Below are 14060 nucleotides of genomic sequence, written 5' to 3'. Positions count from 1 at the left end.
AGAGCTCCTCAATGGCCCTATTTAAGCGCAACCTTGGCAACTGGATGGGTGACTGTAAATTCACCCTGGGGTGGCACCTATGTCCCTCATGGACAGAGACAGTCAGTGCTGATCACAGAAGTACTCTGCTAACAATGACCATCTAACTATACTCAATAAGGGTACTCAGGTTTTTATATGGCTAGGCTTGTAAAGGCCCTTGGGCCATTAGCCTAGTAACCTCCTATGAACCTATAAACCTATGAATCTATCACATTTGGAATATAAATTATATTTTCATTTTTCATTTGTAATACAACAGTACATTCCCAACCCCCAGTCCATAAACCTCTGTAATCATATATTTTTGTAATGTTCATAACATCTAAACATACAGTCTTTAAATAGTCCTTCAATGCTTCTTTTTCTACTTCAGTTCGGAATTGCACATATATCTTCTTTTTAGTCCCTCTATTAAATACTTGTACAACATATAAGTTCAACAAACTACCATTTTTTTTATTTGTATTTATTTATTTAGCATTTGTTGACCAGGGAAAGTCCAACTAGGACAGAGCTTATTTTCAGCAGAGGCCTGGGGAGAAATGCTCCAGATCATGTCTTTGGAATGTGGAAGGAAACCGGAGCACCCGGAGGAAACCCACACAACTGCAGGGAGGACATGCAGACTCCACACAGAAGGCACCCCAGCTGAGAATCAAACTGGGGAAACTCTTGCTGTGGGGAAACAATGTTAACCACTGCGATGCCCATCTTTAATTCACATTGTTCTAAAAAGTTTACCTATACTGTCTCAATTGAAACAAAATATCACAAAAATGTCATTATTAATGTGAATAAATGCTCTTACCTTTCTGGGACCAATAACCAGTGGGGCAGCAACATTGTGCCATATTTCATACCTACCGAGTTCTTTCTCGTTCTTTCTGCTGATCTTTCTTCTTTCTTTTATCGTTTCTTTTAATCCTTCTCTCCTTTTCTCATGGTTTGTGCTTATGACTTTTTCACTTCTTTCCTTTTCTCTTCTGTTTCTTCTTCCCACAGTTCTGTCCATAATTTCTCCCAATGATGCTGCATTTTCACTTTCTGGCTAACTCCTTAAGATATACATCCCATAACCCTCCCAACTGGAGGGTTATTATCACACATTCTTGTTGTATTCCACTATCACCCTCGAACAATCTTTCTTAAAATAACCATTCAGAGTCATGCAAACGTTCAGAAACCTTCCTTTCCTTTTCCTCCTTCATCCCTTCTCATCCAATTTAACTGATTTATCTATTCCACCTACTACTTTTTCCTCTATTACTGACGTCTTTTGTGAAGACTCCACTGCCTTTGCACTAACGTCTTCTGTCTCTCACTCCATTACTCCATCACTAACTTCTTTCACAAAACACACACACTCGCCATACTCCTTCCTACCTCTCCGAGCCACCTCCATGCCCGAACTGGAAACAGGAAGCATCACCAAAAACAGTCACATATGCTAAAGAGTAGAGGAGGTTCCCTGATGCCCTGGACAAATTTCTTATAGTCAGCATGAATACCAATGTAAATAAAAATAAAAATAAATGCATTTATCAAGGCTCATTTTTCCTTCCAGTACACTGTCATGGCATCTTCCTCTATTTTGCTTTTTCTAGATATTAAATTACCATTTTTATTAATTTATTTATTTAAATTTGTTAGCTGGGAGAATTGCCTTGTCAAAGGGCCCTTGGTCACCTTTTTAGTGAGTGAAAAGTCAAAAATAAAAACAGTAGAAAACAGAATTTTACAATCATGTCTAACAAATATTGTTGAACAATACATACAGGTAACTTACTATAACTAGGAAGACAGTTCACAGCACACATTTAAAGGAATCTGTTTACTATAAACACATTTTTATTCTACTCATCTTATTATCCCAAGAATTTTACCAAACTCAGAATTTATTTGAGTCCACAGGTTATCTGTCATGGATGATTATTTTACTGAGAAGGCACAACTTATGGATATAGTTTTTTTTTTTTTTTTTTTAATGAGCGAAGGCTATTTCCAAAGCCTGGGTTTCCTGCCTTTCATGCCTTTGGGCCCAGTAGAAATTGTAGTGGCATATCTATATTTGTCAAGAAACAACTTACTTCCAGGATGATTCCTAGGGATCCTCAAACAGACCTTACTGAACTTGAATTCACCCTAGAAAGGACAAATGATCATGTCACAGCCTGTTTTAGGACACCCTCCATGTCTCCTGATGATCACCTAAGATTCCTCAATATACTCAATGGTCTCCCTATCACATAAATTCCATTTCAGTGGGTGACATTAACAATCAATAAATGGGAATACCTATTCCTCCAATGCAGGGAATGCTCAGAAGTTCGTAGGCTTAGCAAACAAAAACTCGCAGCAAATAAATCTACCAGAAGACACAGTATTTTTGATCTAGGCCTCACAAATATAGCTGTATTATGCACTATCCTCTGATATCCCCTTTCCCAGTAAAGCCTGATCATAAACTTGTAGTGTTCACCTTCAAAATTAAAGCTCTTACAGGAAATATCCCCAAATTCAAAGACTGCATACATGTGAACCTCATTCTACTGTATGATGAGATATCAAAATTCTCCAGTGATTGTACTAACCCCAACTTAGACACAGTGTCTGGCTCTAGAAAATAATTTTACACCCATTTAGTTAAATGCATGGAAATGACAATCCCTACTAGAGTTAAATAATATGGGAAGTTAAAAATAAAACTACCCCTGTTGTCCAGCAACATTAATAAGCTTTACAACAGAAGAAAGAAGCTCCTTAAATTATACAGCTGATTTAAAACCTCTCATATTAATGACATTACTAAATATGGCAAAAAAACTGAAAATCATCATCAGGTCCACTAAAGCTAATCTTGTTCTTAGGTTGGCATCAGTAGCTAACAATAATTATAAAGCTTAGTTTGATTATGTTTGAAAATGAAGGAACAGCACACTACATATCTCCTTATTCAAGACAGCATCTCTCATTTACACCCAAAAGATACTGTCAATGTGCTTGCCAACAAATTCAAGTCTAGCTTCACCCCTGTGACGTCTGTCTATAGTCCACAAAACCCTGAATATCTTGCCTGCCCTTTTACCACTATGGAATGTGTAATGAAGGTGCTGAATAAGAGCGAGTGCAGAAGTCTGGTCAAATTTATTTATTTATTTATTTATTTATTTATTTATTTAACATTTGTTTACTGGGAAAGTCCAGCTGGACACAGGTCCTTTTTCAATAGAGGCCCAGGGAGAAAAGCTCCATGAGTGACAGTCAATTTTCATGCACACATTACAATAATCAATAAAGTATAAAGTAAACAAAATGTGGTATACATAAGAACATAAAAATTTGTTACATCTTGACAACAAAACCTGGGCTTTGAACATAGCTAGTACTATTTGTAGGTATGACTTATGTCAATATATAAGGTTAAGACAGGTCTGTAGGAATAAAGGATTAAACACCGGTGAAGAAGTTGTATATGGTTGGGGTATACTGTGATGTATTAGAGCATTCATGAGGGGTTAGTACAGGAACATAGCCACTTGTTTTTTAGATAAGCTTTAAGTGATGGCTTAAAGTGGTCAGTGGATGAGATTGAAAGAATGGAGTCAGGAAGGGAGTTCCATGTACGAGATATATAGTTGGAAAATAAAGATTCTCCTACAGTATTGTTGGCCTTGGAGATGGTGAGTCAGTTCTTGTTGTTAGAGCGAAGTGGTCTGCTGAAAATGTAAGGAAGGGTGAGATTTTGTAGTGTAGGGGTTCTAGCTGGTTGTGTTACAATTTTGTGAGTTAGAGAGAGTTGGTTGTAAAGAATAATGTTGGGAAGCTCAAGCCAGTCTAGTATCCTTAAAGCTGTGTTCTATATGGGCAGTCAGATGCAAAGTTAGCAATTTTATTATAACATGCGTCTACCTTAGATAAGTCAGTTTTCCTTTGATTAGTTAAAATTGGAGAGGAATATAGTAAATGCAATATTAAAGGAGCCTTTAAATCTCTGAAGCACCCCAACATAGGCAGCTCTGATCACACTGCCATCCTGCTTCTGCCTACCTATAAGACGGCTTTGATCAGAGAAAAAACAACAACTAAATAGATCAGAGTCTGGCAGGCCTGTTTCAGTACCACCTGCTGGGTGGTCTTCAAAGAAGCGGCTATGCACAACCTCCAGTTAGACATAGACATCTATACCGAATCAGTTCCTGCCTACATAAATAAATGCGTGGAGGATGTAACTACCATGAAAGCCATCACTGCAAGAGCTAATCAGAAGCCCTGACTCACCAGGAATGTGTATGAGCTACTGAGGGAAAAAAACACAGCCTTCAAGGCAAATGACAAAGAAAGGTTAAAGGTGACCAGGTCAATCTGAAAAAGGGCATCAAAGAGGGAATATGGAAGGAAAATTCAGATCTGCTTCCAAGACATGAGGGACACGAGAAGCCTATGGCAGGGGATACAGCAGCTCACAGACTATAAGTCCAAATCACCCCAATGTGATGACAGCTTGGAACTCCTAAATGAACTCCTTCTTTGGCAGATTTGAGGAGAAGAACATCACCGTAACTTCTAAAACAAACATTGACAAATAGGAGACAGTGCTCTCCTTAAACTCCGACGAGGTAAGACTTCAGCTTAAGGAAGTGAATCCTAGTAAGGCTGCTGGACCAGACAACATACCTGGCAAGGTGTTGAAGGGCTGTGCTGATCAATTATGTCTGGTACTGACAGACATCTTCAACTCATCCCTTGCTATGGAGAAAGTTCCCTCATGTTTCAAGGAAACAAGTATTGTCCCACTTCCAAAGAAACCCAACCCTACCTGCCTCAATGACTTCAGACCGGTCACCTTAACCTCAAACATTATGAAGTGCTTTGAGAGGATTGTGAAGAAACATCTATCTGCGAGTCTACCTAAGCCCTTCGATCCACTCCAGTTTGCATACCAGGCAAGTAGATCGACTGCGGATGCTATATCTGTCACACTACACCTTGCATTAAAACACCTAGAAGGGAGAAACAACTACGTGAGGATGCTGTACATCGACTTCAGTTCTGCATTCAACACTGTGATACCGATGCAATTGGTGGATAAGTTCGTGAAACTTGGGATAAACAAGGACCTATGTAAATGGACTCTTGACTTTTTGGTTTGTAGACCCCAGTGGACATGCACTGGAAACAACACCTCTTAATGCACAGTCCAGAATACTGGTGTCCCCCAAGGTCGTGTGCTCAGCCCCTTGCTCTTCACCATCCTCACCCATGACTGCACTGCAAAACATAAGTCAAACCATATTATAAAATTCGCTGACGATGCCATAGTCGTGGGTCTCATTAACGGTGGGAATGAACATAACTACAGGGATGAGGTGAACACTTTGATTGCCTGGTATGACAGGAAGAATCTGGACCTGAATGTTAATAAGACCAAAGAAATGGTTATGGACTTCAGGAGAAAGGCAACAGTTCACCAACCACTCACTATCAAAGGGGAGGTAGTAGAGAAAGTCAAAACAACCAAGTTCTTGGACCTTCACATCTCTGATGACCTGTCCTGGGCTGCTAACACCAATCATATAGTCAAGAAGAACCATGACAAAAACCACACCAACTAGCTCCAAATAAACACAACAACCAGGATCCAAAAAGGAAAGCGTGATTGTTTTACTATGTGTCTGTTCTTTGCAACAAAGTCAGAAGTTGGACTTGTATTTTCCATTTTGGATCCTGGTTGTTGTGTTCATATAGTCAAGAAGGCTCAACAGAGGCTTCACCTCCTGTGAAAGCTCAAAAAGGCCAGGCTCCCACTGTTCGCTCTTACCCCTTTTTACAGGGGAACTATCGAGAACATCCTCACTAGCAACGTCTTAGCATGGTTCAACAACTGCACAGCTGCTGAGAAGAAACTACAGAGGGTGGTGAGGGTGGCTGAGAAAATCTTGGGCACAAACCTCCCTTCTGTTCAGGAGCTTTTCTTTAGAAGAGCAAGAAAGTGAACATATAAAATACTTGCTGATTCGACCCATCCGGCCCACAACTAGTTCTCACAATGTCTGTCTGGAAGGAGGTACTGCAGCTTCCGCTGTAGGACTGCTAGATTCAGGAACAGTTTGTATCCTACAGCTGTGAGACTTATTAATTCGGGCACCAACCATAACACCTGATACATTAAAGCCTCTTTTTTTTCATTTAATCCTGCTGCTCAGAGCAATTACTGCCAACACTGCTATTATGTAATATGATGGCTTTACTGAGTCACGTCTAAGGTTAACAGGTGCAATATGGTAACTAAACAGCTGCTATTCACTAGTCTCTATTTATTCTATATCTTAACAGTGTAGGGGTTTGGTGGTGGGTATTTATTTATTATTTATCATTGGATAATGGGTATTGAATGTGTTTATGTAATGTGAACTACCTCTTGCATTTCATAAGTGTTATTTTCTTTCTTATCTTATTCTTTGATACCGCTGTATCTGCGTTATTCTTTGATACCGCTGTATCTGCGTTATTCTCTGATACCGCTGTATCTACGTTATTCTCTGATACTGCTGTATCTACGTTATTCTTTGATACCGCTGTATCTATGTTATTCTTTGATACCGCTGTATCTATGTTATTCTCTGATACCGCTGTATCTGTGTTATTCTTTGATACCGCTGTATCTACGTTATTCTTTGATACCGCTGTATCTACGTTATTCTTTGATACCGCTGTATCTGCGTTATTCTCTGATACCGCTGTATCTACGTTATTCCCTGATACTGCTGTATCTACGTTATTCTTTGATACCGCTGTATCTACGTTATTCTTTGATACCGCTGTATCTACGTTATTCTTTGATATCGCTGTATCTGCGTTATTTGCACTACATTTCTCTTGTGAGCTGACATTTGTAATTTCATTTAGGCTGCACTTGTATGGTCCTAAATGACAATAAAGTTTCTTTGAATCTTTGAATTTTAATCTAGTAGAGTGGGGAGCAGATAGGTTTGTGCTAATATAATTCTGGCCATTGTGATCAGGAACCTTTTGTGCCTATATAGACTTCCAAGTTTCTTATGGACTTTTTTATAGTTAGGGAGATATGCAAGTCAAATTTCAGGGTATTGTCTATTTCCACTCCAAGAAGCTTTGTATGGGTTGTCGGGGAGATCACAGTGTTGTCTTTGGCTATTATGTTAAAAGGTGGGCATGAGATAGATGTCTTGTTAAGTTGGAAGAGTAATAATTTAGTTTTGTTTGGGTTTAGGATTAGATGGGCATTGGCTAACCATGTTTCAACAGAAGTGAAAGATTTCTGTGTTTGAGAATGAAGAGTTGATAGAGAAGTGGTAGCACAGATAAGTGTTGGATCATCTGCAGACTGTATTATAGAACCATGTGGAGTAGGTGTGTGTAGATTATTGGTCACAGATAAGTGTTGAATCATCTGCATACTGTATTATAGAACTATGTGAAGTAGCTGTGTGCAGATTATTAGTAAAGAGGGAGGAAAAGAGAGGGTCCAAGGTAGATCCTTGGGCGACACCAATGGATAAAGGAAGGTGAGGAGATAGGTCACCTTGCCATAGAACAGATTGTTGATGGCCAAATAAATAGTTATGAAACCATGCTATGGCAGATAGTGAGAAGGCTAGTTCAGTTAGTACATCTATTAGTTTGGAATGGGAAACCATATCAAAAGCTTTTGATAGGTCTAGAAAGATAGCAGATACAAAGTTGTTGTTATTCCTGTGATAGTTTACTGTATTAGTGAAGGATAAGAGAGCTGTAGTAGTACTATGTGATGGGCAAAACCCATGCTGAGAGTTTCCGAGAAAGTTATTTGTTAGTGAGAATTTCATGACCTGGAGATGAATACACCTTTCGAGTAGCTTAGAAAGAGGTGAAAGAATAGCAATTGGCCGATAGTTTATCAGTTCTGTGGAAGGTTCCCCTTTATGAAGTGGGATTACATGGGAAATTTTCCACAGTTGAGGGACCTTGTTTTCGAGAATGGATCTATTTATAAGGATTGATACTGGGAAGGCTATAGATTCAGCTGCAATTGTAAGGTATTCACTGGGTAAGTTATCTACGGCAAGTGTAGTAGGTTTTAGTTTCTGTAGCAGTTTTTTTATAGTGGCTGTAGGAACTGGGGACAAAGAGAATGAGGCATTGCTGGTTGTAGACGTGGCTGGTTTGGTATCAGGAGTAGGGGTTGCTGTTTGGAAAGGGCAATTATAGATTCAGTAAAATGTTTGTTAAAAATGGTAGCTATGCTATTGGAATTGTTGTGGGTGTTTGGCACTGGCGTAGTAGATTTTCCTGGGTGAAGGATTGAGTTTATAGCTGGCCAGAATTTTTGAGGGTTTTTTTGATGTGAGTTTTGAATGTTATGATAGCAATATCTCACTTTCCAGAATATTAGTTATATTATTCAGGAGGAAGGAATAATTTTGGGTGTAATGAGTGCAGAACCTACTGACATTGTAATTCAGTCTATTTCAGTTTATCAGCACTGTTACTGGAGACAGTAAGATTTGATTCAGATGTTGTTGACATCTGCCTTCAATATACATAATAAAACATTCTTAATCAAACTACAGTGTATACAGACTTTTATTCTGAAAGGTACAAAAAGATTTGGCACATAAAGGAGAGACTGTTTAGCATAGTTCTGGGTAATTAAAAGATAAAAACATTCATTCCAGCCTCATTCCATTTTGTCCAGTTATTTCCATTTGATTGCAGTATTCTACTGTCCTTTCAAATCTTGCAAACTAAAATTAAAAGCTATAAAATGCAGTATTGTTGCATTTGGTAGACAAACTCTCTCCTCAGCATGCTGTATTGCCAATACCCACTACAAAATGAAAACATAGTGGACTGTGAAACTTGGGCTGATAACTCTCTATTATTTAATCATCATGTGAAACCAGTAGTCAAGAAATCTATCTACTTAGCACAAGTAGTCACCAAGAAAATCTCATCCAGATCTAATGAGTTCATTATTCTCTTATATTCAGCATTGATTAGGCCAGTTATAGAGCACAACTTCCCAGTCAGGATGTACGTTACTAGACTTATCTATGAATTTATGAAAAAGCACAGTGGACTTGGCACTCCAGTTAGTGAGTAATACAGTGCTACACAGCAAAAATGTATTCCATGCATGCTACCATTTAACAACAAATCGACTTCTCTTTACAGGCCCATCATGAAAATTGTTTTTATTTTGCAGTCGGAGTCCAATATCTGTGATTCTTTCTCTCAGTCACCCATTATAACCATCAACCAGCCAATCACTGGAATGTTCTAGTGAGTGACACCCTGAAAAACTCCATCTCCTCCCAACCCAGCATCAAACTTTGTAACAGTGCTTGTTGCTATATCTATGAATTACGTCCAGTATTATTTACCCTCAGGGTCCTACATGTGTCTTTCATACTGATAAGGAGTTGCCATGTATTGTACCGATGCTATATGTGTTATTATTTATAGGAATGTGGGAATATTTATGAGGGGAAAACTAGAAAATATCTGACTGATAAATTCAGGGTGCACTTCAGAGTAGCATAGTTTCACTGACTTATATGTATGTCGTCTACAGCACAGATTCCATGATACTGATCAGAGAAGGAACATTGAAGCTAAATGCATGTATTTATCCTAGCATTGCTATGGTCTTAAAGAAAAAGTCATTGTTAATACCCTTCAGTCAGCCTTATTTCTATTCAAGCCTTTACTTTTTCATGTCTTCTCCTTATTTTATTTTGTCTTAGTTGTTTTTTCCCCCATTGATTAAACATTCGTACCTCTTGCCTGCTGTCATGCTGGGTTAATTAGGTCCCTTTACAGGAATCTTCAGGCTTTTGTGTTCTCTCCTTCTAATTACCACCTCTTTCTTTTCCTTGATCATGACCTTGTGACCTCATTTCACCTTTCCCACAACATCTCAATCCCCATACATACATATCTCCTTTTGTTATGCATAGATGTTCTTCTCCCATGCTTCTTTACTAATTTACTTGTTTATCCTTTAGGTTATTTCTTGCACTTAAACATTTTCCACAATTATTTTCCATATCCACTGGCTATAGCCTTGATTTTTTTATTAGCAGCACACTTTTGTTGTTCCATAAAAAGTCACATATCTTAGGTGCTGCCACTATGCACATTCATGACTCGGCAACACCATCAGTGACTGGTGCCTGACTCCACAACACTATCACTGAGTGACATTGCCATGGAGAAGAAAAGAGTCATTAGATAGGGCAAAGGTGGTGCATAGTACAGCCATCACACAGGACTAGCATGGCAAATAGTACAGTCATTAGTTAGAACAAGGACAGTACATAGTACAGCCATCACACAGGACTAGCATGGCAAACAGTGCAGTCATTAGTTAGAACAGGGATAGTACATAGCACAGCTATCACACAGGACTAGCATGGCAAATAGTACAGTCATTAGTTAGAACAAGGACAGTACATAGTACAGCCATCACACAGGACTAGAATGGCAAACAGTGCAATCATTAGTTAGAACAGGGATAGTACATAGTACAGCCATCACACAGGACTAGCATGGCCAACACTACAGTCATTAGTTAGAACAGGGATAGTACATAGTACAGCCATCACACAAGACTAGCATGGCACATAGTACAGTCATTAGTTAGAACAAGGATGGTACATAGTACAGTCATTAGTTAGAACAAGGATGGTACATAGTACAGCCATCACACAGGACTAGCATGGCAAACAGTACAGTCATTAGTTAGAACAGGGATAGTACATAGCATAGCCATGACACACATGACTAGGATGGTACATAGTACAGCCACCACACAGGACTAGCATGGGAAATAGTACAGTCATTCGTTAGAACAGGGATAGTACATAGTACAGCCATCACACAGTACTAGCATGGCAAATAGTACAGTCATTAGTTAGAACAAGGACAGTACATAGTACAGCCATCACACAGGACTAGCATGGCAAATACTACAGTCATTAGTTAGAACAGGGATAGCACATAGCATAGCCATCACACGGGACTAGGATGGTACATAGTACAGTCATTAGTTAGAACAGGAATAGTGCATAGTACAGCCATCACCCAGGACTATCATGGCAAACAGTACAGTCATTAGTTAGAACAAGAGCAGTACATAGTACAGCCATCACACAGGACTAGCATTACAAATAGTACAGTCATTAGTTAGAACAGGAATAGTACATAGCACAGCCATCACACAGGATTAGCATTACAAATAGTACAATCATTAGTTAGAACAGGGAAAGTACATAGTACAGCCATCACACAGGACTAGCATGGCAAATACTACAGTCATTAGTTAGAACAGGGATAGTACATAGTACAGCCATCACACGGGACTAGGATGGTACATAGTACAGTCATTAGATAGAACAGGAATAGTACATAGTACAGCCATCACACAAGACTAGAATGGCAAACAGTACAGTCATTAGTTAGATCAAGGGCAGTACATAGTACAGCCATCACACAGGACTAGCATTACAAAGAGTGCAGTCATTAGTTAGAACAGGAATAGTACATAGAACAGCCATCACACAGGACTAGGATGGTACATAGAACAGCCATCACACAGGACTGGCATTACAAATAGTACAGTCATCAGTTAGAACAGGGATAGTACATAATACAGCCATCACACAGGACTAAGATGGCACATAATACAGTCATTAAATAGGACTAGGATGCTGCATAGTACAGCCATCACACAGGACTAGCATGGCAAACAGTACAGTCATTAGTCAGAACAAGGACAGCATAAAGTACAGCCCTCACACAGGACTAGCATTACAAATAGTACAGTCATTAGTTAGAACAGGGATAGTACATAGTACAGCCATCACACTGAACTAGGATAGAACATAGTACAGTCCTAAAAGACAAGGATGGTTCATGGTGCATAGTACAGTCATTAGTGAGAATGGGGACAGTTCACATTACAGCCATCACACAGGACTAGGATGGTACATGATACAGTTTATAGTTAGGACTAGGATAGTACATAATACAGCCATCACACAGGACTAGGATAGTACATAGTACAGTCATTAAATAGGACTAGGATGGTGCATAGCACAGCCATCACACAGGACTAGAATGGTACATAGTACAGTAATTAGTTAGGACTAAGATGGTGCAATACAGCCATCACACAGGACTAACATGGCAAATAGTACAGTAATTAGTTAAAACAAGGATTGTACAGAGTACAGCCATCAATCAGGACTAGGATGGTACACAGTACAGTCATTAGTTAGAACATGGATAGTACATAGAACAGCCATCACACAGGAGTAGCATGGCAAATAGTACAGTCAGTAGTTATAACAAGGACAGTACACAGTACAGCCATCACACAGGACTAGCATTACAAATAGTACAGTTATTAGAACAGGGATAGTACATAGTATAGCCATCACACAGGACTAACGTGGCAAATATTACAATCATTAGTTAAAACAAGGACAGTACATACTACAGCCATCAAACTGAATTAAAATGGTAAATAGTACAGTCATTAGTTAGAACAGGGATAGTTTATAGTACAGCTATCACACAGGACTAGAATGGTACATAATGCAGTTTATAGTTAGGACTGGGATAGTACATAATACAGCCATCACACAGGACTAGGGTGGTACAAAGTACAGTCATTAATTAGGACTAGGATGGTGCATAGTACAGCCGTCACACAAGACTAGCATGGCAAATAGTACAGTCATTAGTTAGAACAAGGATAATACATAGTACAACCATCACACAGGGCTAGAATGGTACACAGTACAGTCCTAAAAGGCTAGGATGGTTCATAGTGCATAGTACAGTCATTAGTTACGGCAGGGACAGTACATAGTACAGCCATCACACAGGGCTAGGATGGTACATAGTACAGTCATTAATTAGGACTAGGATGGTACATAGTACAACCACCACCCAGGACTAGTAAGGCAAATAGTATAGTCATTAGTTAGAATAGGGATAGTACATAGTACAGCCATCACACGGGGTGAGGATGGTACATAATACAGTTTACAGTTAGGACTGTGATAGTACATAATACAGCCATCACACAGGACTAGGATGGTACATAGCACAGTCATTGGTTAGAACAAGGACAGTACATAGTATAGCCATCACACGGGACTAGCATGGCAAAACTTACAGTCATTATTTATGACTAGTATGGTGCATAGTACAGCCACCACACAGGACTACCATGGCAAAGACTACAGTCGTTAGTTAGAACAGGGATAGTACATTATACAGCCATCACACAGGACTAGCATGGCAAATAGTACAGTCATTAGTTAGAACAGGTATAGTACATAGTACAGCCATCAAATGGGACTCTCATGGCAAATAGTACAGTCATAAGTTAGAAGAAGGACAATACATAGTACAGCCATCACACAGGGCTAGCATGGGAAACAGTACAGTCATTAGAACAAGGATAGTACATAGTACAGCCATCACACAGGACTAGCACGACACATAGTACAGTCATTAGTTAAAACAAGGATAGTACATAGTACAGCCATCACACAGGACTAGGATGGTACATAATACAATTTATGGCTAGGACAAGGATAGTACATAGTGCAGCCATCACACGGGACTAGGATGGTACATAGTACAGTCATTGGTTAGAACAAGGACACTGCATAGTACAGCCATCACACAGGACTAGCATGGCAAATAGTACAGTCATTATTTAGGACTAGGATGGTGCATAGTACAGCCACCACACAGGACTAGCATGTCAAATAGTACAGTCATTAGTTAGAACAGGGATAGTACATAGTACAACCATCACATAGGACTAGGATGGTACATAATACAGTTTATAGTTAGGACAAGGATAGTACATAGTACAGCTATCACACAGGGCAAGAATGGTACATAGCACAGTCCTAAAATACTAGGATGGTTCTTGGCGCATAGTACAGTCATTAGTTAGGACAGGAACAGTACATAGT

The sequence above is a fragment of the Protopterus annectens genome, chromosome 1.part1 (assembly GCF_019279795.1).
Source record: "Protopterus annectens isolate FY-2018-M chromosome 1.part1, PAN1.0, whole genome shotgun sequence".
Taxonomy (NCBI): Eukaryota; Metazoa; Chordata; order Ceratodontiformes; family Protopteridae; genus Protopterus; species Protopterus annectens.
Note: the sequence above shows the minus strand (reverse complement) of the source record.